The 23679-nt window shown below is 36.7% G+C and overlaps 1 protein-coding gene across 2 annotated transcripts in view; it reads left to right on the top strand.

Moving 5' to 3' along the window:
• The window catches only part of TBX15 (T-box transcription factor 15), a 718941-nt gene extending 696807 nt beyond the window's left edge, over positions 1-22134 (top strand). Inside the window, exon 9 of one of the 2 annotated variants that reach the window (XM_044071487.1) lies at positions 22068-22134. The gene's annotated coding sequence lies outside the window, so the exon portion shown is untranslated. Of the gene's footprint in view, positions 1-22064 lie in introns of both variants that reach the window. The other variant, XM_044071486.1, reaches the window with a different exon arrangement.
• The last annotated feature ends 1545 nt before the right edge of the window (positions 22135-23679 follow it).

The following is a 23679-nucleotide window of genomic DNA, read 5'->3' as shown; positions in this document are numbered from 1 at the left end:
AGCAATATTAAAATTGGAAACTACTGTAATATTTTTCTGGTTATGTCCACAAATAAGTAACTGCATTTCTGTTTTGTCACTAATAATTACCACCTTTGATTCTGTTTCTACAGTGGTTTGGGAATTTTGAGAGTTTCTAGCCTCTAACTGTATATGTCTGTCATGACTTTGTACCTTTTCTGAGGAAAGAAAAATCAGAAACCTCTCTCAGATCTTCAGTTCTCAAGGCTTGAATGAATACTGCAGCCCAAACCAGTTAAGTTTCCTTGTAGTACAACATTCAAGATACTTCATCTAACACTAGTCACATACCAGTGTACACGAATTTATTAGTTTTAGCTAAAATGAAGTTTATTGCCTTAGAGAGTCATATACAGAATCAAGTATCAACTCACTACCAAATGGAAACTTTTTGTCATCACATCTTTGTCAGATTTATCATGGCTGCATTTTCCTTTGTTGCAGCCACAGACCACCATAACTTTTGTTCATTTTATTCAATTGTACATGTAGACTTTAGTGCTGTCTACAGCTTTCTTGATCAGCTTTGTGTATGATCTGTCATGTAATCCCTCTGTCCTGAGTCAACCATCTACTTTCTGCAGTTTTACAAATACCAAAACATGAGAATTAGTTCTTTCCACTCTTCTGCCAGTTACAGATATTATATGTCTACATATACCTTGCTTCTGTTTTTGGCAGTACGGGGTACTTGGCTGCCTGCAATATAACATTCATTATTACTGCAGCCACCTCCTTCTAAAAGTTCACGGCATTCCTGGTCTGGTCCTTCCTGCCATTTTAACTTATTACCAGAACCTCTAATATCACAACCCCAGCATTTGGGGTCATAGCGACACTAAATTATTTTAAAAGACACTGCAATAATTCTGCAGAGCAGTCAGCCTCTGGCTTAACTTCTACTATACAATATTGGGTTAGAAAAGAAAGCTTTATTCTTTATGCATTTATAATACCACCAGAAAGAATAGACCAGGATCCACAAAATAATTTGACTTAGCGCTTTCGTTTTTAATAAAACCTTCATCAGAATAACACACATACAAAAGCTGACCCTATATATACACACCTATACCCCCTTCCCCAATTACTTGTAATTGGTTAATTAATGGAATAGTGACATCACACAACAATAAAATCTAAAAGACACATATTTTACATAAGTACAAAATTACATAGATACTTAAATACAGAAATACATACTGAATATAACCACAAGTTCCTTCATATGAATGTATTATATTATATGTAACCTTCTGCTTTTAATCTAAGTATAGAACTGATCGATATATTACTGTTTAAACCTGTTTTTTGTGTTGCATTGGTTCTCAGCTGCCACCTGAGTTCCTTAGCCTCCAAGTAATCATTAAGGGGTCCACCTCTATCCCCTAATACAACTTGTTCTATAATAGAAAACTTAAAGTTATGTCCTTCATGATTTTTAATATGCAGGGCCAAGACATTCTTAGTGTCTTGTTTTTTGATATCATAATAATGTTGATATACTCTGCTTCTAAGAGCATTGATCGTCTTCCCAATGTAAAAACAAGGACATTGGGTACACGTAGCTAAATAGACGACCACCTTACTACTACAAGAACATTTCTTTTTATATACTAATCTCCCATAATTTGGGATAAAAATTTCACTCCCTTCAGATATATGTTGACATTGAAGACAAAACCCACATTTATACATACCCTTGTTTTCACAATAAACTTCGTGAGACCTCTCTATCATGTTCTTAAGTGTTGTGTCTTTTTTGTATACAATGTTGGGCACCATTCCCACCGTGTCTGTGTATTCCTTACTAGTATTAAATAAATTCGAATTATGTTGTATAATTTGTCTGACATCTGTAAACTGCTTGTTGTATTTAAAAATAGCAGCTTTACTAAAGGTTTTGGGCTCTATTCTAGTATCCCTTTCATGAAAAATTTCAATATCTTTACCTAACAATGGGAAGAAGTGTCCATTTTCTCTCTTATTCACAACTTCCTGTAATGTGTTCTCCATGAATTCTAGAGGGTAACCCCTCTTTACTAACATATCAGTAAGAATGTTGATTTGATCTAAAAAATCACAGTAGTTTGAAACCATCCTTGCTAATCTAACCCCCTGCCCTTTTACCAATGCCTTCTTTTGATGTATAGGATGAAAACTACTGAAATGCAGTAATGTATTAGAATACGTAGGTTTCCTAAATATGGTAGTCTCAAAACATTTGTCCAAATTGTTTTTGCTAATAATGATGTCTAAATAATCTATTCTGTCATGTGAAATGGTATGTGAAAATTCAAGGAAATCTGTACTTTCCTCAATAAATGTCAAAAATTCTTTGAGTGTATCTTCGCTGTTGTTCCATAGGATTACTATATCATCCAAATATCGGCCATAGTAATTCCAGTGTTTTGCAAAAGGACTGGTAAAAATAAATTCCACTTCCCAAAATGCTAAAACAATGTTAGCAAAAATAGGGGCACATATAGCCCCCATAGCTACTCCCTTACATTGTTTAAATAGTTGTTCTTCGAAAACTATAATGTTGGTGTCCAAAATTAATTCCATGAGACTCCTAATAGTAAGGATGCGATCATGTGTTAAATTAGTGTGTTGACAAAGAAATAAGTAAAACCATTCAATACCCGTATTATGTGGAATTACTGAAAACAAATCTTTTACATCTATTGTCACAAAAATCAAACCTTCATTGTACATGTTTCTGTTAATCTTCCTTAGTAGATCCCATGAGTCTTTCACTATCCAATTACAATTGGAAAGAATGTCTTTAAGTTGTAAATCTACAAATTTGGCAATGAAATATGTTTTTGCTGCTTTCGCATCAACTATTGGTCTAAGGGGGGGGGGTTGGCTACATCTTTATGTATTTTTGGTATTCCAAAAATGGTAGGTATTTTTGGATGTTTCACTTCCATAAAAGAACGTTCCTCTAGGGAAATCTGTCTATTCATAAGGAGTTCTTCTAACAGTATGTCAACTTTTCTATACACTATATTCTTCTCATTCAAGCTAACCTGACAGTATGTCTCAGAATGTAGAATACCAAATATTTTGTTGATATATGAGTTTTTATTCATAATAGCCAACCCACCCCCCCCCCTTATCTGGTTTCATAATTCTTATATCACTGTTATTACAAAGATTCTGCACTAGTTCTACCTCATATGCACTCAAGTTGTTTTCCATTTCACCTGAAATATTCTTGTTTTTAAACATCTTCCTAATATCATGTTCGCACATTTTCTCGAACTTCTGTACCACAGGACAAAGGGGGGGGGTTATATAAGCTTGGCTTTTTGTATATAGTTGTATTGTTACTGTCATGAATTCCATCTTTAAAGTAAAACTGAAGGTTCAATTTTCTTGTGTATAGCTTTAAATCAATCAAAATGTCGTCTAACACTGCTTTTTTACTTGGGACAAAAGACAAACCTTATCAAACACATCAGCAATGTCATTATTAAACAAAGTATCACTGTAGTTGTAAATCTTAAAGTCATTGCTTTTGTTACATATAATCTGAACAGAATTGTTTTCAAAACTGCTGTTAAAAGACACATCAAAATCATCTACTAATATATTTTCCCTCTCCCCCTGTAATTGTAGTTGTAATACCTCATACCCCCTCTCTGATTCTTCAGTCGTTCTGACCTCCTCAGAGGGGGGAATTCTAAAGGGTCAAGGTTAATCTCACCATCAACATCTAGTTGATAATTATCACCACCGGTGTCATTATCAATCCTGTTAACATGATTATTATTGAATTTGGATTGACTTATAGGAGGGGTCGGGTATGCCCTCTGTTGTGCATAATCCCTTTCATCCCTTTATGCATTTATCTTATCACCTTTTCACAGTGGATTTCTGCTGCAGCATTCTCAAATACCTGGACAGCAGTTATCAGTGTCAATCTGCATATCCTCTGCTTCCTTTATAATGCCCTTTTCACCAAAGTATGAGCACAATATAATTCGGAGAATCATTTCACAATATAACTGGGAGAATCATTTCACAATATAACTAGGAGAATCGTTTCACAATATAACTGGGAGAATCATTTCACAATATAACTCGGAGAATCATTTCACAATATAACTCGGAGAATCATTTCACAATATAACTCGGAGGATCATTTCACAATATAATCTTTCTCATGTGAAAGACATTGAAAAAAGTGTTTACTTGCACTGGTACCTTTCAATACTACCTCTGTCTTCATGGAGTTTTTTGTTTGTTTTTATGTATATATGGCACTTTTTTTTTTGCTCACTCACAGTTCTCATTCACTGGGTCTATGGGGCTGACCTCAGCCCACCACAAGAAAATTCACAAACCATTTCCAGGGCTAGTGAGGAGGCTGAGGACCCTAGGGCCCTAGGGCAGCATTACATTGCCACCAAGGAGTATCTTTCTGAGTTTTCCTATTTTTCCATGTTCCCATGTATGCCCAGTAAGTCCCTAATGGTGAGACATTCAATGGGCAGCAGTTCTGGACCACTCCTTCACTTTGCCGATGGGCTGACATTAGCAGAACACTGTACTCACATTCAGACAGCAATTTACATTTGTTTCCCCAGTGTACACTAGGGAAATTGACCTGCAACAATGTGCCCCAAGTTCAAGCGCCTCTCTCCCCCCAGGATGAAAACACCCCTGTTTCTCTGCTAGCACTTCAGACATCTGAACTGCTATTCAGTCCTGGGTTGCCTAGCTTTTGTTAGTAATGAAAGCTATCCTATTTGCAGCTATTCAGCTACATCTGATGCTGCATTCCAAACTCTTAATTTCTTCATTATGTCCATTAATGTGTCTCTATAATTTATGCTAAGTAAAGAAGCCTATTAATACCCTCATTATTGGTGCAGTCACCACCATTGCCTATCTTCCATCCATTTTTCTCAGTATAAGGAGCATATCATAGTCTTTATGTTTACAGCTAGTATGTATAACAAAGAATAGCACACGCAAATGGTTTGCTTTTAGTGTTACCTTTAACCAGATATTTACAGCACTTCAGACAGCTGAAAAAATATTGAAGTAGCAAAACATTTTTTCACTCAAAGCCTGTAGTGTGTTACTTGTTTAATGCCTATGGTGGGAGAAAAGGTAGCAACAGTTTTAGAATTTCAAGGTAACTCAGAAAGTAGCTTTTTCATTGGTCATATGCAGAAGTAAAAAAAAATACATCAGCAGTGCTGATATTAAGAAATAAATATTCTTTCCTACTGTTTACTACTGTAAAGAAAAACACACCACATCACGCTACTTGGTAGCAGTAGCATAGCTGGATCTGGGCAAGAGGAGCAACTGCCCCAGATTTAAAGTGTTGGGGGCATGATCGTCCAATACCGATCTCTCTTTGATGGAATACTGGCTTTTAAAAGCCAGTATTGCATTTGCAGTCAAACATGAGCACTGTAGGACTTCATGTGTGGTCTAAACTGTAGCAACTGCTTGCTAAATTGTACCAAGTAGTTTGTTATAAAACTGAGGACTGTAACACTGTGCAAGCAGGGTATAAACTGTAGTAACTGCTTGCTATATTTGCAACAAGCAGTTTGCTACAGTTTAAAAACACAATTTTTTTAAATTTAAAGATTTTATTTATTTAACATTTGTTGACTGGGAAAGTCCGACTAGGTTCCACAGATCCTGTTTTCAGCAGAGGCCCGGGGAGAAATGCTCCAGAAGCATGTCTTTAGAATGTGGGAAGAAAGAAGAGTACCCAGGGGAAACCAAGACGAAAGCAGGAAGAACATGCAAACTCCACACAGAACACACCCCAGCTGAGAATCGAACTGGAGAACCTCTTGCTGTGAGGCAACAGCATTAACTGCTGCACCACTGCGCCGCCCATTTGCAGCCAGCAGTTTGCTACAGATTAAAAATAAAATTATTTTAAACTAAAACATGGACATTGCAGAGCTCTGTACAGACAGGTTATTAATTGTAGCAATTGTTTGCTACATTTAAAAGAAGACTTTTTAATAAAATAAGTTGAAAGAGGGTTAAAGCAGGGCAAAGAAATGGGACCTGAATGGCTGGGTAGGAGGAGGGGTGTATGTCATGTACCTGGCCACCTGGTTGGTGTGCCCATAGAAGGAACATCCATTTTATTTTGCACTTTAATGCAAGAGGTGGGAAGAGGGGTGTAGATCTAACTGTGTAATAAGCCAATCATTGCAATGTGTTTATTACACTTGAAGAGCTGAGGGGTTGGGGAGCTGGTTCATAGTAGGATATACTAACTGACTCTGATACCCTTTTCACCTATTTCAGGTTAGCACATGAAGCCAAAGTTGATCTGATTTAAATAGGCTGCTTCCTATGGTAGCCAGATGGCCTCCACAGAAGTGCCATTTCAGTGGTGCTAAAGTGACCAGGAGTGGTGTCAGAAAGCATAATTGCCTTATTCACTGTGGGTGACTTAGTGTTTAAGCTGAGTTGTTTTAAAAGACAGATCAGCAACTCTTTTTTTTTATTTATTGGTCATGTAAGCCCACTGGGCTGAAGCATACTCTTTCAAGAGGCAACCTAGGAACACTGTGTGGTTAAGTGATTTGTGTAGAGTCACACAATAGACAAACGAAAGTGGAAAGACTCAAACCCTGTGCCCTGGACAACAGTAAGCAGCTTTCTATCAGCTCAGAATGTTAATCCCTTCAGTAATTGCCTGATAGCACTGGGACCTAAATGCATGGATGCAGGTTACAAGTTGCCAGCTGCATGAATTCTTTCTTTCCATCACAGCGACTCACTGATATAAAATACTATATTTTTAAATTAAGGTAAAAAAAATGTTTATATAGTAACATAATAAAAGTGGAAGGGCTATAACCCAGCAGCTCCGCAGAATGAGTTGTTCCTGTCTTCAGTCCTTGCACAACTAGATACCTCTTCCAAATGAGACTCTATAAGTATAATAACATGCATAAAGTATCTAGAAAATCAATTTGGCCACCTAGGTTCATGTGCTCCAGGTGTCACCCACTTTTTAAATCTTGTTTTGCTTGTAAGCATTTTTAACCACAATCTCAGATATAAAGTAAGGAAAATGCTTCTTCTGGGTCAGGCTCAGTACCAGTATTTAGAGACATGGACAGCAGGACTGTCTTAGCATCATTGATCCCCAGGCAAAGCAGTGCACAGGGGCCCCTACCTACACAATCGTTCACAGGATTAAAAAATAAAATGGCTGATAAAATGAAACATATATTTTTATTTATTTATTTTTATTTTACATTTGTTGACTGGGCTAGTGCAGCTGGATATATATCCATTTTCAGCAGAAGCCCAGGGAAAAAAGCTCCTCGAAAACACAGCAAAATTTATATAAAATGACAGTTTTCAACAGATGCAGGTACAATACATATTTAAGAAATTCTTTACATGACGTTTTTTACAGATGTGGGTACATTAAATATATAAGCAATAATTTTCACTTCAAAACATTTCTACTTACAGAATTGTATTACTTATAACATTTGGTTAGTTATAGGGAGATATTGATAAAGACATTTGATTAATATATATATTAGGAACACTGTCTGGTTAAGTGATTTGTGTAGAGTCACACAATAGACAAATGAAAGAGGAAAGACTTTAAACATTAAAAAACATGCTGTACAGCAACGATTATCCAACATAAACATTTGAACGATATAACATGAACCTTAAAAAATGCAAACATTTCAACAAATTAATGATACTACAACTAGTAAACCATACAGATGCAAATGACAAAGTATGAAATTATTATGAAATATTTATTATTTATCAAGTGTTCAACATAAACATTTGCAAAATTCCTTTGCACAGAATTGCTTTATAATTGACTTGCAGTCAATGGTCTTCAGGATGTCATTTTCCATACACATAAGTGAAAGCCAATTCAAACACTGCTGCCCCATTGTGCTGCAAAGCTGATTTTTTTATGTTTCAGTCTTGAAAATGAACGTTCTCCGGCACAGTTGGTAACCATCATGCATATGAATACTCTGAGTGCAATTTCAACATTGGGAAATACATATTTCAAGTTGTCTGCAGTTATTTTTCTGATCAATGCAGGAAGAGTCTCACAATTTTCACCAACAACAATGCGGTGCTTGAGACGAACACGTTTATTTAGAAGGTCAGCATAATCAAGGCCTTTGTGATACATATTAGCCAGATTTTCACACCTTTCATTTAGCTCATCAGAAGTAATTGTTTTCAATTTATTGAAGAAGGAAAGCAGATTCTCAATCAATGAATAAGCTTCTGCACATTTTGTCAGCTCAAAGATAAGACAGTCCGGAACAAAAAGGAATGTTTCTACCTTGAACTTTTCACTTTTAGTGAGAAGTACCTCTTCTTCTGCTCCATCATATGTAGTAAGACACACACTTTACTTTCATTCCCGTTTTTTTCGCATAGCTAAAATCTGAATCTGGACACCCACTCCTGGCTTTTAATTCATATTCACTAATCTTATCTCTAATTTCCTGAAGACAGGTTTTCATAGACTCAAAAACATTCATGGCAGCAAGTATGTTCACATCCTCTGACTGCAGGACATTACTTGTTTTGTTCACTCATTCAAGAATGTCATTCCAAAAAATTGCACTCATAACAATTGTTTCCAGGTTCTCAGTTTTCTCACTCTTTCTGCCTCTAGCTTTGTGTTCACTTCTTGTTCAGTGTCAGCTGATACAAAAACCAGTGCATGCTTAATTTTCTCAAACCCCCATCTTGAGCATGGACAGCATCACAATGTGATGAGCATCTTGTGTTAGACAGATGCTTGACCACAACATCTTTTCCTAAAGACGATGCAGAATAGTTCATCGATGTATAAAACAGAGAAAAAGGAATACAGACCTTGAACAAAGTCAAAGAATTTTATAGTTTGTAGAAAACACTCTGCCACGTTTACTCTCACAAAGTTAAGGCTATATCCAGCACAGGGGATGGTGAACTCATACAGTTAATGAATCAGTACTTGCAATACAGTATAGAATCCAAACATATTTGAGGCATTCAGAAAATCCAAAAGCAGGAGGCGGTAAACACGTCAACATCTAAAAATAATGTTTTAAAATAGATATAAGCACTTTCGCGTTGCTTTCCACAACGCTTCTTCAGATATACAAACAGATTAAAATCATACTTCTTCATTTAAATATACCTACAAACATCACAAATGATGTAAACTTACAATTAAGGAAGCATTTAAAACAACACTATAAGTCATCCTAAAAATCATGCATTCCATTAATATTCATCTTAGTTTGCTGACGTTAATACAGTCTGCTTAAATTAGATAAGATGCCATCTAACATATTTACATTTGAACGTTCATTCTCAATCTTTGTTTCTCACATTTAAAAATGATTTACAACAAAGTGTAATAGTTATTTAACTGGATATACCTCAAAATAAACAATGAATTACCAAGACATTTTCTGTCCTTTACAAAACCTAATCATGCTCATCCTGCTAAACTAAATGCCAAACAGGTAGCAATACCTGTTTTCACTGTTAATAATGGCTTAGGTAACACAGCAATATAAAACGTACAGATACAGATGGAATTAAATTAATGAAATGCATGATTTTAGGATGACTTACAGTGTTGTTTTAAATGCTTCCTTAATTGTAAGTTTACGTCATTTGTGATGTTTGTTGGTATATTTAAATGAAGAAGTGTGATTTTAATCTGTTTGTATATTTGAAGAAGCATTGTGGAATGGAAAGCAACGTGAAAGTGCTTCTATTTATTTAAAAAAGTTATTTTTAGAACTTGACGTGTCTACCGCCTCCTGCTTTTGGATTTTCTGGATTTTACTTTTGGAAGGAGATGGTTTCATCGTTGGTAGTATGGGTATTGACTGTTTGGTTATTTTTGAGGCATTATCATATGACTGACCACAGCAGTTTAATAGTGGAATTTTGTTTTCATTTAAAGAAACCCACAACTGTGTTTGCTAGATTCTTTTGCTCCATAAAAAGGGATGGGGATGAACTTAATAAAATGTTCCACAGGCTTACATCCTTGAATGTACCAGACAGTAAATGTTAGTTGATTAGTGTGTGAGATGTCTGGAGTGGAATCCACACTTATTGAATAACACTTTGACTCTTTTATTTCTTGAAGAATAACACAAAAACATGATGTCCCATTAAGTCAATAAATTCCTCACAGATGTTCGCTGATAAATCTGATGGGTTCCCTTTTCCACGATTCACTCAACAGTTCCAGAATACCTAGTTTCCATTTTTTGCTGATCCAATAATTTGATTTTCTCCATGAAATGGCAAACCTATAGAGGCAAGAAAGCAAATTACAGAAACCATGTGTCAACACTTCATGCCAGTACTCCTGCTCTGAACGATGATGTTCAAGTAATAAAGAATCTATACTTCCAGTTTCTTTATGGTGGATCAAATATGCCATCATGCACTTATGATGTTCTTCTCTGTTTTCATGTTCTTCAGTAACATTGCTATTTTTCCACATTGAATCCTGATGTAGCAAAGTGAGACTCTCTTGGACAACAGTCGACATACAAAGCAGCACAAATGACTTTGGGAAGGTGATTAGAGTAGCCATTCACATTTTACACACTCAGCATTCCACAGCTGATGTTTAACACATTCTTTGATAAATACTTTGTCTAAGTATTCTCACCTCCAGCTCCTTTATACACGCTCTGTGAGTTTGAATAGTTGCTGTCATGATTCTGACGCAATGACAGCCCACTACGAATCCAGTAATTCACTGTGTTTGTATCGTTAATGTTTCATAGCTACGAATCTGTGTCTAGGATCATAAACTCCTTTACTGTTAAAGATTAGGATATTTCCTCTTGTGGAATATCCCTAGCAGTAGGAACAGGTAATGATGCCATTGGTATGTCTGCTGGAACTGGGTGATTGGATGCAGGAGTGGATGTAGATGTGGATGCTATATTTGACGGGGTAGTATTAGTGGCTGCTGACATTGCACCTGGGTTCAACCAGGATGTTAATTTTTGGAAGTTTATACATTTTATTTCTTCTGCTCTACAGCTCTTTTCCTCTTCTGCTGTCCACTCAAAACACTATGTTTCATTTCTGCTAAAAGGGTTATTCACTGAAATTTGAAAAAAATTTAAAAACAATTAAAACATGGTTTAGTGCAGTTTCAGCTGTAAAAAAATTAGGTCAATGAGAAAAGTAAACGCCTTCAAAATGTTGTATATACAGTAGTGGTCCACTACTATGACTACCTGCAAATAGAACCGATCCACAAATATGACCACATATGTGATGCACAGTTGATGCACTTGTTAAAAAATATAATCAATATTTAAATATATATATGTGATTTTAAAGGAGTGGCAATGCTATTTCTCTTCACAGCTCATGTACAGTAGAGCGTCAATTATCCAAACTAATTGGGACCTATGGTAGTGCATATAATCAAACTGTTTGGATAATCAAACATATAACTGAACCAGATAAAAAAACAGTATTAGTAATCTATCTGCATACTGTGAGATTAGAACATACAGCCTTCTGGATCAAAAGCAAGTGCACTACCTGCTGTGCTACTAAGAATGCTTGCAAATGTTTTAGCAGAATAGTGATATCATTTGCTAAACAACAGTTGAACATTGTAAACAGACTTGGCATAAGCAGCACTAAACGTCTGTTCCCCTGAAGCTCTCAGCTCCTTGTAAAATGCACTTGACACTCAATCATATCTCTCAACTTTTGGCACAAGAAATCTGGAAAAATCCAAAGTTTGTGTGTGTGTGTGTGTGTGTGTGTGTGTGTGTGTGTGTGTGTGTGTGTGTGTGTGTGTGTCTGTGGGAGGGGGGTAGAAAGGCCCCAAACCAGGGACACGTTTTAAATATTGCTTGTATAATCATAGAAAGTTGCTAGAATAAAAGGTTTAAGGTTTTGTGTTACCATGCATTTCCTGAAAGATAGGAAGAATGAAACTTAAATGGCTGTCATTCTGTATTTAGTGAATTCAGTCCTCACTGATTTGCCAAAAAAAACACAAATTATAAGAGAAACATACCAAAAGTATGAGCCAAAATTCCAGACATTCTGTGAAAATCTGGACAGCTGAGAGCTATGCACTCAACTCAACTTCTCAAAGCATAAGTGGTAGTAGAGGTATAGAATTTAGGCTCTTGTACCTAAGGTACAAGGTTTGAGCCTTAGCAAAGTAACACTAACGACCAGTTATCCCTAACTGGGGCATTTTACACACATATGCAATCCAGTGTACACTTGTTAAAGTGGAACTCTGGAAGCAGCAAGTCAGCAATAATCAGAATGTTAAATTCCATGTGGTAGGAAGAAGTGGTGCATGTACAAATGCAACTTTTAGGATGGCTGCGTTCAGATAATTGGCATTTCAGATGATCGATGTTCTAGTGTACAATGCTTTCTAATATTTCTAATTTTCATAATTTTCATAATTCTTCAAATATTTATAATTTAGTATAGTGTAGTATTTATTTATTTATTAACAGCAATTCACAACATACATAGTTTAACATGAGGCCCCTATGCTTGTGGTGCCTCGGGCAACTGCCCAGTGTGCCCATGCATTAAGACAGCACTCATGGGCAGGAATTGACCTCCTAACCACCCAGTCTAATCCTGTATTCATACTCCTCTTTTTCTGGTGCCATAAATTCTAAATGCAATTTTTACAAGTCTTGTGGGTTAAAGAAGGGAGTTTGGCTTTAATTTCAAGATGTGCCTTGTGCAAGGGATTTCCTTATTTTGATGTGAGGTATGTCTCAGTTGTGTCTTAAAAAATCTAGATGCACTGTGTCCTGTATCCAATGTATCCCTTTCATCAATGCTGTTTTTCTTATCTTCCCAGGGGTGGATATAAAATTCTAATTTAACCATGTGTTTATGTCCAAAGATGTATTAATCTTTTTTTGTTGCAATCCCATATTCTTCGTAACATCAGTGAAATGTTATCCCTGGAATAGTGAGCCATTGTCAGTCCTCACAAACAGGTATACCTAATAAAAGAGAGTACTTTGCCCATACTTTGGTGTATAGCATTTGCAGATATAAAATTTAATGACTTCATAACAGGAAATCTATTATGGTCGTCATTAATGACTAACAGATATTTACCGATAATTGAAGGACCGTGAATATCAATACTGAGTTTTTTTCATGTCAACTGAACAGGTATTGATGTTTTGCTATTTGCATCAACCTAGGAAGCTGCATATCCTTCAGTAATAGGCTATATGGCCATATCAATATTAGGAAGCCAGATCTTCTCCCTCACTAAGACTTTCATTTTAACTATCATTTAAGTAGTCTAAAGTCCAGTTTATAGAGTTCTTATAAGTAAAATCTGTGTTATTTCAAACATAAACCCTCTTAATATAAACTTCCATTGCTAGATGCACAGAGATCTGGCTATCAGTACATATCTTTATATAGGAAGCCTTCTGTTTTTTTTATCAGTTTGTGCAATGAGTCAGCCAGGCATAACTTGCTCAGTACTGGACTACTATGTTCTCTGCTTATGTTTCTTCTAAAGCTAATGTTAAAGGACCACATTTTTTGCACTCTTTGTTCTCACTGTCTGTTTTTCATCATCCTAGTCTTTCCCTATCATTGGGACAAGGGTCAAAAGAGAGGGGCCATCATTCAAACAACCATCAGGTATAGGTCAAGTGGTTTTTTTTTTTTTTAGAGTCCTAATCTTTACTTGTGCCAAGTAAGGTTGACAGTGGAAGGTGTTCTTAAGGGTTTTCCCTCCAAGTAGCATTACCCCTATTCCCAAAGCTTGAGTAATGAGTTCCTCACACTTTTCCAGGGAAATTGCACCACCCAGTGTGCAACTAAGTACTATGCAAGAATATTTATATAATCCTCAGTTATTTTAAATAGCATACCTGCTGTTTGATCAAAGAACCCGTGGGGGTGGTGCTGCGGGAGCGTTGCCTCCCAGTAAGACGCTGTCCGGTTCGATTCTCAGCTAGATCATCTTCTGCATGGAGACATGCGTGAATGGGCATACCTTCGTTGAAGGTTGTGCATCAGGGCTGGTAACTCGGCATGTAAAAATCAACTACCAATCATTAGCAGACCAGAGCTCCGCTGTGGTGACCCCTAACCGGGAAAAGCTGAAAGACACATACATACCTGCTGTTTGATCAAACACTCGAATTACAAGATGCTGAGATACAAACCATCAATAAAAGAGCAGTAGAAAAAACACTACTCTGTGGTTTATATGTGTATGCCAATAGTGATCCCTTCATTTTGGGAGATTTCTCCCTTCTTTGTGTTTGTGTGACTGAGGAGTTGATATATATACCGTATTTCTCCATAAATAAGACCTAACCAGAGAATAAGGCCTAGCATGGCTTTCCACGGTGGTCATGATATAAGCCCTACCCCAAAAATAAGCCCCAGTTAAGATCAACAACACACGACGGACGTGTTGAATTATAAAATAATATTATTGACACCTGTTGACTGAGGTTATTGTACTCTGCTCACCATTTTCAGATAATTCAGACACCCAACTTCTTCTCTTTGCAGAAAGTTGTAAGATTCTTTCCCCAGGAGTCCTCCATGATTCTTACTGTAACCCTAATCCTCACTCACACTTCACATGTGAGATCCTTGACCCATAAACACTGGCAAGTGTACTTTGATTGGTCAAAGTACAGACAATGCACATAAAATGTGTGCACTTGATAACGAACAGGTGTGGTTGTGTCTTCTAACTGTCACCATTTTGTTGCCACTCCTGTCTCGTAAGTCTTCAATTAACCCCCCTCAGACAAGATGAGTGCAAAAAGAAAGAGCTATTCCATTGAGTACAAGAAAGGAATCATGGAGGACTGATGGGGAAGAATCTGATGGCTTTCTGCAAAGAGAAGAAGTTGGATCACTGGATGGTCCAAAAATGGTGAGCAGAGTACGATAACCTCAGTCAACAGGTGGACGAGGGAAATGCTAAGAAGTCCAAGTGTGGTTCAGGTCGGCAACCATTATTTCCTGAACTGGAAGACAACATCTGTGAATGGATTGCTAACAGGAGAGCAAAGGCTTTGTTTGTGCGCAGGGCTGATATTCAGGCATTTTCCCTTGCAACATGACCACAGTTATAAATATCCCCAGAAGAATTCAAAGCATCACAACATTGGCTGGATGGTTCCTTCAGCGATATGAACTGTCTCTAAGAAGATCGACAACACTGTTCAAGCTGGAAGATACTGAAGTTATTAAACGTGCACTTGCACTTGCACTTGCATTCAAGCACTTTGATGATGGCATCGACTTTTCTAAATACCAACTCTACAACATGATTGCTATGGATGAAACTGCAGTGTTTATGGGCCAAGCATCTCAAACAACAATTGATCAGAGGGGTGCCTCATCAATCTACATTCCCTCCACTGGTTACAAAAGTGCACGATTTTGGCAATTCATCTAGATGGAAAGAAAACCCCACCTCTAATCACTAGTAAGGGCAAGAAAGATAAGATTGAACATGTTTCAGGCATTTGCATTCTTGAAACTGAAAAAGCCTGGTGCACATAAGCAGTTATAAGGAAGTGGGTTGATGTAATGCTGCCACTTGTTTTGCGAGGTGGCGAAAGAGGTCTGCTAGTCTGGGATTCAGCCAGCGCTCACTGCACTAAAGACATGAAGAACTTCCTTGCACAAAGAAGAATAGATCAAATAATGATTCCCGCAGGAATGACTGCTTATCTCCACACTCTTGATATTGTAATAAACAAGCCATTCAAGGGCCATTTGTGCATGGAACTCAATGACTACATTGAAAATAGAATAGTGTGGAAACTTTGTGAAGCCTAGCCTGCAAGAGGTCGTGACTTGGGTGAAGAGTTCATGGGATAAAATCACTGACAGCTGTGTTGCCAATGCACTACGAGCAGGCTACATGGACAAGCAGTGCTAATTTAAGCAGAGCTCTATTGCTGGGCATGACAGATTGGGGCTAATGGTTCTACAGTAATTGGAGTTGCAAGAAATTCAGTCCAGGATTCGGGGGTTGGAGACTTATGACAATGTTCCAGAAGAAGATGACATGACTGTATTTGAATAACTTTTCCGTTATCAGGGCAACAGAATGGATTGCTTCTGCTTTCAGCTGCCAGCAACCTCTTGTCAGTTTTTGACTTTATTGTATTAAAGTAACGTTTTATTATCAAGGGGTAATTCAAAAGTAAAGCCACTAGTTCCCAGACTTCATTTTTATGACGTTCCATCATTCTTCTCTTACAGTTTGGGTAAGGAATGAAGAAAGCATCACCACTCAAAAAGTGGCAGTTAGTCACCTGTTTTATTCCACTCCTCCAATACACATGTATTGAGATTTTTCTGCACTTTCTGTTAAGCATGAAATATTGCACTGTGAATGCCAAGGTGTAGCTATTCCGAAGTTGAAATGTTTGTTGCACTGCTTATGTAGAATTCTCACACAACTGTTAATGCGTTACCTAGAACTGTTGCCCAATAATGGAAAAGTAGCAAATAAATGTCAGTTTGTGTACATGAAAAAATGTCAATCTGTGTACATGAATAAATGTCGATTTTTGTACATGAATAAACGAATAAATGTAGATTGTTGTGGGGGGGGGTAAATAAGGCATCCCCTGATAATAAGCCCTAATGTGTATTTCAGAGGGGGAAAAGTATAAGACCCGGTCTTATTTTGGGGGAAATACGGTATGTATATATGTTTGGTGACATGGGGGATTATCCCCTCCATGGGAAGGTGCTGGAAGGACTTAGCCCCTTGCAAGAAAATACTTACAGTTTGATTTTTTTGATCTTGTGTTTTTTTTTTTTTTTGACATCTATGTTTGCCAGTTTGATTCTTATATTTCCTGTGACTTCCCATTTCATAGCAGAACCATTTTAGATACTTTGCTTTTTAGTTGGTCACATTGTACTATATTCCTTCCTGTGAAGTCTGCAATATTTTCTTTACTTTTTCTTGCTGTATTTTATTAATGAAAATAATCTCTTTAAGTGTTAAAATGCATTTTGCATTTTTTTTGTTTTGGCTTCAGTGTAGCAGAGTGTCAATGAGATTCATATGTGGAATCTGTTGAAATATTTGGTTCAAAGGTCATCTTATAATCTTTTTAGACTGTTTTCATGAAATGTTCATTTTTGACTGCATTATTTACATTATACCTATCTTTTCTATTTTTTCATAGCTGCAGAATGAGGTTATCACAGATTTACACTAGGGCAACCAGCTTTTTTTGAACATATCTTTGCTGCAGGAGTAAAATATAGTTTTCTTCTTTTCTACCATACACACAGTTGTGTGAGGACTTTTCTATAAGAGTTAACTGACTTTCTTGTTGACTCAGTTGTTGGCAACTCATACTTAATTAGCTTGGTGTTTGAATTTCCTGGTCAACAGTGAGTCAGTAAATCCTGCCCAATAATTTAATTGGATCATATAAGGCTTTGGACTTGGTCTGGTCATTACCTCTGTAATAGATTGGGTCATACATTAGACTTCGTCTTCCTACTGGACATGGAGTCATAAAACCTGCTGATGGAGCTGGTCCCTGTGCCTGACCACATCTTTGTTCACTTCTGACTAGAGAACCTGCACTATAGTGCTCCTCAGTTGTAAACCAAATGTGTTCCACCTTATTAATCATAAGCAGCCTGGAGATTTTTTCTTCTATAATCCTTCAGGTTCAGCCAAAAGATAGTGCTTCTTCTCTTGATGTGTTGGTGGGGGAGTAGAATTGATCCTTGTCCTTGGCACTAGACTTTATTGCCCCTAGTCATGTATATTATTATGAATCCTGTTTTGACCCTGATTTCTGTTACCTGAAATGGAAAGGTGCCAGGTGGAGCATTGATGGCATCAGGTGTGTTTGTGGGGTGACAAGCTTGATTTGTAAGAATTCAGCATTTTTATCCATGGAAATCTACGTTATGTTAAATGAACCAGCTGTGCTCTTTTTTAATTTTCCAAATCTTTTGGGTTTCTAATACCGTGACGGTACTAGACCCCGTTCCTAAGTCAAAGTATGATTAAAGTTCATGAAATTAGTATTGTTTCACTCTTTGATATTAGCCAGAAGTGCACTTAGCAGCACCTGCAATGTGCCCAGTAATGACTCCTTCTGCAGTTTGTATGGAATTACATGGCTTGGTAACATATCTAAATAGGATTGTAGACTCTTTTTTTATAAGACCTGTTGCTCCTACTATTACTGGAGCAGTCTGGGTATCTTTCTTCCACATTGCTCTCATTTCTACCTGCACATCCTGATATTTTATGACTTTGTATCTCTCTGTATGCAAGACACTGTAGTCACTGGGTGTGGTGATTTCAATGATCAATGCTACTTTTGTCTTTTCTTGGACCACTATATCCAGTTTTCTAGCATCTATCTTTTGAACTGTTGGTAATGGATGATCCCATGTGATGTAGACTTCTTAATTTTCTATGATGCTTTGTGGCCCATGTTTCTAGTGTTTTTCAGCCACTTCAATACCATAATGTTTGCACAATCCCCAGTGCAACAGTCTTGCCACATTATGATACCTTTCAGTATACAGTCCTTCTGCCATTAGTATGTCATAACCAACAATGAGATGAGCAACTGTTTCCAGTTTGGTTTTACAAAATCTACATTTGTCTGTTTCTCCCACATCTTCAATGGACTCTGTAAACCAATGTGTATGCAGCCCACTGTCTTGGGCAACCAATATTAACCTTTCATCTCTTGGTTTGAATTTGCCTCTCCTCAACCATTCCTGCATTCATTCTTGATCAACATGAGGTTCTTCCAGAAGTTTTGTATACCTGCAACTATATTTATGTATTTTCCACATTTCTTGCCTTCTCATCTGGTCCTTCTCCTTATATTCTTTCTTTTGTTTTTTGGCACATTCAGTTGCTGCCTGATTTTTATCTACTTCTGGTTTGATTGCCATTCCTGCTTGATGCCGATATGCTTCTGTTGGATTAAGCAGAGAAGTCACCTTAGATTTATTCTTCTTATGTTTCAAAACTTTCACTTCATTTGGGTCTTGTGATGTCAGCAGATATGTGTGGTGTCCCAGGATTGCAGATCTATATGCATAATCAATTTCAAGGAGGCACATCCCTCCTTCGGAACAGGGAATATATAATCTTAGTATGCATTGATTTTTACAAATCATTTGGTGAGCATGAATCATCCTACTTGTTTTCCTATCTAATCTATCCAAAATGTTTTTGGGCCAGTCAGTCACTCCAAAACTGTAAGTTAGGACAGGAAGAGCAAATTGGTTTATAGCCTGGATTTTGTTTCTAGATGTCAGCGCTGTTTTCAGGATTAATTTAAGTCTTCTAAAGTATTACTAGTTTTATTTGCATTTGTTTGTGTTTTATTGATGATCCTTCATCAATTCCAAAATATTTATACACTCCTTCTTGCTCAAATACTTTTATGTCACATTCTTCTCCCAAACTGATGTTTTCCTGGTGTTTCAGTTTTCCTGCTTTTAAAGGTTGCTTTTGCACATTTATCAAGACTGAATGACATTCTTATATCATCTGAAAAAGTTTTGACAACTTGCAGTTGTGCTTTCAGTTTCTCATCTGATGAGCTATACAATTTTAAGTCATTGACAAACAAAAGATGAAAAGTCTTTACACTTTGTTGTTTTCTAGGAGCCAAATTATAGCCATGGCCTAAGCTGTTAAGTAGACAGCTTAATGGGTTAAGGGCAAGGCAGAATAGGAGCAGTGACAGAGAGTCACCCTGGAATATCCCCCTTTGAATTGTTAACCCGGGATAATAATTTGCCCTTTATCATGGCTTAATTGCAAAGTGGTCTGCCACTGTATCATGGTCACTGTAATGTAGTCGATCAGTGTAGGGTGTATCTTATCCATTTTTAAGCACCCTTTTATCCATGAATGTGGGATACTATCAAATGCTTTTTTGTAGTCAATCCATGCATACTTGGATTCTCTTCTTTGAGGTAGAGGGGATGTGCAGTCAGGTCTTTCTTACCACTAGAAGTGCATTATCTGCTCTAGAATGTGAATGGACTGATTGCTTCTTCTTTGACAAGATTGCTGTCATCAGCTCTGATCTTCAGCCACTCCATCGTATGGGTACTAATTTAGTATCAACCTGCCCACTTCTTGTTCCTTGGATGGTGTTTGATGATCCTGATTACAGTGAGCTCATGACTGTTGTATTGAATGTGTGCCTCACAACAGTTGCCTTTGATTCTTGTCCATCAAAACTGATTTTGCTCAGTCTTGATATTCTTGCAGCAATGTTTTTTTCAGAATATGGTTACGTCTTTGAGACCACCATTTTTGCTATTAACCTCGAAGTATACACTTTTAAGATTATAACTACTGACCAGGTTCTGTATGGTGCCCATAACAGGCACGTTGTTCTCATGCTTTACATAGCTATTTTCCTTGTGATGTATCCTGCCTTGTTCCAAAATCTAGACGTAAGCCAGCAAAATGTATCCTTTGCTCCTCCCTTAGACCTCAAACATTTATTAATCATCTTGTTTTCTGCATGGTTTTGACTCATAAGTTGATCTCCTTACTTATAATAAGTTTATACCATCTCACTTCCACATGACTAGAATCACCAGACAAGCTGATAAATATGACAGCAATGAATGCCCCTGCTTGCACAAATTCATTATCTATGCACATATTTCAAATTTCATTTTTCTTCTGTCTTTTTTTTCTAGTTAGCATATTCTTACTGACAGCTGAAACATAGATGTATCATTTTTATGGTTGTATCTGCAGCATCTATTTCTTAACCTTATATTATGAAAGTATCCATTGTCTTTCATTTGTAAAAAACAAAAAAATACTGAGCCCTGTTTCTGAATCATCATTCCATCTTCTTCTTTCACTAGGTCAGAGTTCAGGAAATTATCAGAATCAGTGGCTACATGTCCATTTGGGTGGCCATGGCAATGCAGCAGTTAGCATTGCCACCTCACAGCAGGAGGTTCTCCGGTTCGATCCTCGGCTGGGGTGCCTTCTGTGTGGAGTCTGCATGCCCTCCCTGTGGTTGTGCAGGTTTCCTCCGGGTGATCCGGTTTCATCTCAAAGACATGCTGTAGGTGGATTGAACACACTAAATTGGCCCTAGGTGTGAGTGCGTGCATTTGTGTGCCTTCTGTGGAAGGTTGGGTGCCGGGCTGGCAACTCAACACTGTAAAACCCCACTGCCAATCATGAGCAGACGGTGATCTGCTGTGGTGACCCCTAAATGGGGAAAAAGCCGAAAGAAGAAGAAGAAGTGGCTACATGTCCATTTGCAGGGGTTACCTATATGTGTATGCATTTCATTTAAATTGTAAATCTAGTGAACTCTGCAATTGCATTAATTAGTTTTATTGCAACACAGCTCCTAACTCTCTCCACCTCCCAAAAATGTTCTTTTGACAAAAAAAAAAAAAGAATTTCTTAATTATCTTTATTTCCTTGTTTCCTTTGTCTCTTCTTTACTATTAGGTCTAAGATCACCATTGCACTTGGTTTAAGGAACATGCAGTATTTATGTTACATCTGACAACACATCCAGTCAGATTTCTCTTTGCTTTCTAACATTCATAGTGATGATTATTACAGTTTATTTCTACAGTGGAAAACTTGATTTTATAGCCTTCTTTCTCCCTTTCATTTAGAGATAACGCTCTGGAATGTATTGCATTACTTGAAAATGAGACTGACATTGTTGCATTTTTCCTACAAGCAAAAGAAAAAAAAACACAGATTTATAAGTGGTGTAACGTCACACTAGCAATTATAATTGCACATTTTCTGCCCATGATACATTTTAGTAAAAATAACATTATCTACTTGACTTGCTATTGCTGCTTGCTAGGAAGCATAGACAAATTCATGCTAGCATCCCATAATGCATTGTGCTGACTGATATTTTTGTGAATGATTTATGTTTTAATAAATAAATGCATATATAAATATTTTCTGTTTTGAATCTACTTTTCAGCAGGGCAGTTTTCTTCATCTGGATATTTTGAAAAGAAGACACAGCTAATATGAAACCTTAGAAAATTCAGGAAAAAAGAAAAACAGAGGGAAAACCTATATCACGGCCATGATCTTCTCACTGGTGCCATTAAATTATCTGGAAAATTTACAGAAACGCTTCAGTGTTTCTACTTGTGTGCTACAGACAACATATTCTGTGAATATTTTTTTTCAATTGAGATTTACATTCTGTAATGACTGGCACACCATATGTAGAACAAAATATTTCTGGAACTATGTGTACATTTTGTTTTGAGTTTCACCGCTCTGTTCCAAATGTTACATTAGTGCACAAGACACCCAGACTTACATAAAACAGGTTTTGGTTAAACAGTGTTAATCCTAAACTGGTGACTCCACATTCATGTTGCCTGTAATGGTAGTGAATGCAAGTTCAATAATGATGAATGAATGATTTTAAATGGTTCATGCCATACACTCTCTGGGTAACACATTTTACTGCTAAAACTTAAAGGTGACTTACTGTTTACTGTAGAAGAAAAAATCCTCTTATGATATACACAGTAGAAACATTGCATAAACTATCATTAATTTTTTTTTTCTGGATGTTGATATTGTTGTTAGAGGATCTTTAAACTATCAACTTTATGAACAAGGTACCAGGAACAAAATATTTTCCGATAATCTACTCATCCTTTCTGGTTATAATTCAGTGCTGTGCTATAATAACATTGCATGTATAATTTGATTTCAGAGTATTGTGAAGTGTAACAGAGGATAAAACAGAGATATTTTTGATTTCTTAGCTGTTTGGTACAGCAAATGTTGCTTTATTATCACAATTTGCAGAATACAAGTTATTAAACTGTTGATTTTAGTAGCAGCACGGAGGTTAACATGTATGTAAATGAAAATACAAAGCCATAACATGCAGTATATCAATTGTTTTGATGTGTTGTAGATAAATATATTTATATGCTTAGCTACATGAATAAGTGGCATAAACATTAGATGGTCTTGATGATAAATGTAAAATATGAACAAAATGTATAAAAAAGCTCTAAGCACTAACTGTGTATAAATGTGCAAAGCACAACATGGTGCTCAATAAATATTTGCAAATATTAACTGGATATTGGCATTATATTTAAATGACTGAACTACATAACATGACCAATGCAGTAACTAAGACTTGTAAAAAATATTGACATTTTCTGAAATGAGCAATAATTATTTTCTTAAACAACAGCATCTATGCATCTGTTCGTTTAAGTATTCATTTGATTTACCTTAGTCAGAAAATATCGTACCCTAGTTAGAAGTGTCTGCTGGTCAATAAAGATAAACAGCAGAGAAAATATAATATGCTTACTGTGTGCATTAGAAATGTTTCCAAGTCATCAATGTCATTTGAGTGAAGACTAAAAAATATTAAATTGCAGAAAAATCTCAGAATTTCATATTTCGTTAACTATATCTAATGAAGTATCACTTAAAAGATATCTGGAATGCAGTACAGCGACTTTACGTCTCTTAATACTGTTTATTTACCTGCACAACCTTTCTAAGAGTAAATGGTGATCTATTATACATGCCATCTCACACAACAATAA

Source organism: Protopterus annectens, chromosome 5.part0, assembly GCF_019279795.1.
Source record: "Protopterus annectens isolate FY-2018-M chromosome 5.part0, PAN1.0, whole genome shotgun sequence".
Classification (NCBI taxonomy): Eukaryota; Metazoa; Chordata; order Ceratodontiformes; family Protopteridae; genus Protopterus; species Protopterus annectens.
Note: the sequence above shows the minus strand (reverse complement) of the source record. Positions and strands in the feature narration are given on the sequence as shown.